Source organism: Macrobrachium rosenbergii, chromosome 53, assembly GCF_040412425.1.
Source record: "Macrobrachium rosenbergii isolate ZJJX-2024 chromosome 53, ASM4041242v1, whole genome shotgun sequence".
Taxonomy (NCBI): Eukaryota; Metazoa; Arthropoda; class Malacostraca; order Decapoda; family Palaemonidae; genus Macrobrachium; species Macrobrachium rosenbergii.
The window spans coordinates 40,115,345-40,119,451 of NC_089793.1; positions in this window are offsets into that span (position 1 = coordinate 40,115,345).

Consider the following 4,107-nt stretch of genomic DNA (forward strand, 5'->3'; position numbering starts at 1 on the left):
AGGACCAATAAAGCATTACTCCAGCTGCTCTCTCTAAGCTAAAGCCTTCCATTGATATCGTAAGACCACTTTCAACCACATCAGCCAATGTTTTTAACATCTTCCTATCGGCATTCCGTTAGATCATAATGTGTACCTTACCACCTTTTTTTTTTTTTGATGCCGTTGGTGGTTTATCGGTATCGTGAATAACCAGGTGTTCAGTGGTCGCTTACAGGAAAATCAGAAAGAATTCTTAGATGAAATTCGAGAAATACACATCTTAATTATTGTCATGTGAAGCCAGACCTACCTCTTTTCAGAGAGAGAGAGAGAGAGAGAGAGAGAGAGAGAGAGAGAGAGAGAGAGAGAGAGAGAGAGAGATTCTTAAGGACTTCATTTTGTCTTCTGATAGGATGTTTATGAACAAAAAGCTTCCTTCTATTAACAGTGTTAAGAGTGTTAAGAGTTGCCTCAAATTCTTAGGAGTCGTGTATTCTTTTTAGATGGTAACAAGACCGAGCAAGAGAAAATAGTCTGAGTCAAATTGGGTTACGGAAAGAAAACCGTGATGATGACTTCCCGTTTTAGGTGATGGCAAATCCGCCTGTTTTTTAGAGGTAAATTCTAACCTCAGTGATGAAACCTACTAAAAAACAAACGCTTATTTCACTTAAACCTAAAAATTACGGCAATGGTTAAATTACATACCTCAAAAAATGACACAGCTTAATGATGATAAACCCTACACAGTAATAAACTCATTAACGTTATTCTTGTAAAGAGAGAAGAAAAAAACTCACCGGGAACTCTGACATATCACAGTATCTACGACTCCCATGGCTTCCCTCTCTTTGAAGGGCTGATGAGAAAACGATGCACAAAGGCGATATCATCTCCGTGAAATGATGAAATGTTGGAAATCAGCGGATGCTGCATAGTCAGCCATCATCAAAGCAACTTCATCTCCGATACATCTGGCTTGCTAATACTGACGAGGCGACTGAAGCTGAATCATCCCGGATTAATGGTTATCAAGAACATCTCCAGCGCAGGCAGCGGTCGTCGTCATCCGCTGTCCCTCGCGAATGATTAAGCCTCTGCCTACATACACAGGGAGTCTTGTGTTATTGCTTCACCTACTTTCACCTCGTATTTCACCCCAGTATCATCAACAATATTCTGGGATGAGGTTGTAGTGAGGTTGCTAGCTTTAAAACCTTTCCCATCTCTGGAACTGAATCACCAAAGCTGATTACCTTCCAAGCACTTAATTCCTCGCTTCAGTCAGCGGAGACAAAATGGTTCAAAAAATGTCAACGGAGACACAGTGGTTCTTACTAAAATGATTTATGCTTATATTTTGAAGGAACAAGTCGTCTTACCAAGAACTGCCTTGCAAAACAGAATACCAAAATTTGTAGAAGGTACTAACAACCGCGAAGAATCTGGGTGTAAAACTGATATCTATATATATACTGTATGTATGTATGCATATATATATATATATATATATATATATATATATATATATATATATATATATATATATATATATATATATATATATATACATATATATATACACACACACACACACACACACACACACATATATATATATATATATATATATATATATATATATATATATATATATATACTCACAGACATTTCAGTTTTACGCCCAGATAAATGCATAAATAAGTCGATAGAAAAACATGGACAAACATGAATAGCAAGTAAAGAAAGAAGTGAAAAGACGATTATATGAAAAAATATTCAAAACACGCACACAGTATAAAATGCTGTCGATTAGTTTTGAAAGCTTTCCCAAAGAAAATGCACAGATGTATAAAAAGTAAATAAGAGAGAGCGAACGATTCTCACGAACTTCATTCTGTATTCTGATAGGAAATTAACGTCCTCAACGCTTCCTTCGATTAACAGCGTTGGAGTTGCCTTAAATTATATGGATTCGTTTATTCTTTTTAGATGGTAACGAGACGAAGAGAGGGCATACACGCAGAGTCATCTTGGTTACAGAATGGAAAATGATGATGATTAATGATCGCTGAAAGTGATGGCAATTCTACCTCTTCAAAGTGGCAGCGTTTAAAATTAATAATCTGCCACTTTGAAGAGGTAGAATTGCCATCACTTTCAGCGATCATTAATCATCATAATTTTACATTCTGGGATGGGTCGATATCGTACTCGCCTAGCACTCTCCTAGGCCCGCGTTCGATTCTCCGCCGGCCAGTGAAGGATTCGAGGAATTTATTTCCGGTGATAGAAATTCATTTCTCGGTATAATGTGGCTCGGATTCCACAATAAGCTGTAGGTCCCGTTGCTAGGTAACCAATTGGTTCTTAGCCACGTAAAATAAGTCTAATCCTTCGGGCCAGCCCTAGGAGAGCTGTTAATCAGCTCAGTGGTCTGGTTAAACTAAGGTATACTTTTTTAAAAATTAATAATGAAACATACGTCAGAACAAACGCACAATTTTTTCGCACCTAAAAATTACGGCAAAGTTTACATCATGAACCTCATAAAATGTCACAATTTAATGTTGATAAAAGGTCATCATAGCAATAAACTTTTTAACTTTGTTGGTGTAACCAAACATAAAAAAAAAAAAACACTACGAACTCTGACATAGAACATCTGGCTTTGTAAAATGTCTTCTTTATCTTCTCTCTTTGAAGGGCTGATGAGAAAACGATGCACAAAGGCGATATCATCTCCGTGAAATGATGAAATGTTTGGAAATCAGCGGATGCTGTCCAGTAATCAGCCACCATCAAAGCAAATCCTGCGCTGATATATCTGGCTTGCTAATACCGACGAGGCGACTGAAGCTGAATCGTCCAGGATCAATGATTATCAAGAACATCTCCAGTGCAGGCAGCGGTCGTCGTCATCCTCTGTCCCTTGCGAATGATTAAGCCTCTGACTACATACACAGGGAGTCTTGTATCACTGGTTCACCTACTATCACCTCGTATTTCACCTTCCGTTCCTTGACAAGTATTTTGGGATGACGTTGGTAGCTCAAAAACCTCTCCCGCCCCTGGAAGCGATTCATGCTGGTCGACTAATTTTCAGGCATTTAATTCTTTGCTTTAGTCAGCAGTGACTCATTACTTCTTTAAAAAAATCGTTACTAATCATAATGAGCTTATATTTTTACGGAAGAAGTCGTAATATCAATAATATGCTCAGCAAAGCAAGAGTACCCAAATGGGTAGACGGTATTATGAGTTGCGAAGAATATGGAAGTACAACTGATATGTAAGTGCTATGTATATATATATATATATATATATATATATATATATATATATATATATATATATACATATATATATATATATATATATATATATATATATATATATATATATATATATATATATATATATATATACATACACACATATACATATACATATATATACATACATATAATATATATATATATATATATATATATATATATATATATATATATATATATATATATATATATATATATATATATAGAGAGAGAGAGAGAGAGAGAGAGAGAGAGGATTATCATAAAAAAACATTCAAAATGTACACACCATGCAAAGGAACAACCTAAAGAAGCTGTCGATTTGCCTTACAAACTTTCCGTAGAAAATGCCCACAAATATAATAAGTAAATAAGAGAGAGAGAACGACTCTTTAGAACTTCATTCTGCTTTCTGATAAGAAGTTAACAGACCAGGAACTGTATTCGATTACTGTGTTGGAGTTACCTTAAATTTCTGGAAGTCATGTATTGTTTTTAGAAAGTACCGAGACAGACAGAATAATAGTAGACGAGCTCGATGGCGCACGCTACGCTGCACTGGAACCCGGCACTATCCATCATGTCTCCCTTACCCTCCCGATTCCCTACCTACCAGTTTCCAGGAAGAGGGTGGATGTGTCATGTCTCCCCTACCCTTCTCATCACCTACCCACCCCGCCCCTACCCGGGGCGGACAAACAAGAAAGATCCACTCGGATTTCATTATTATAGAAGATTCAGCTCGGTTACAGAATATAATCGTTTTAAGTAACGGTAAATCCACCTCTCCATAACAGACAGGTTCTAA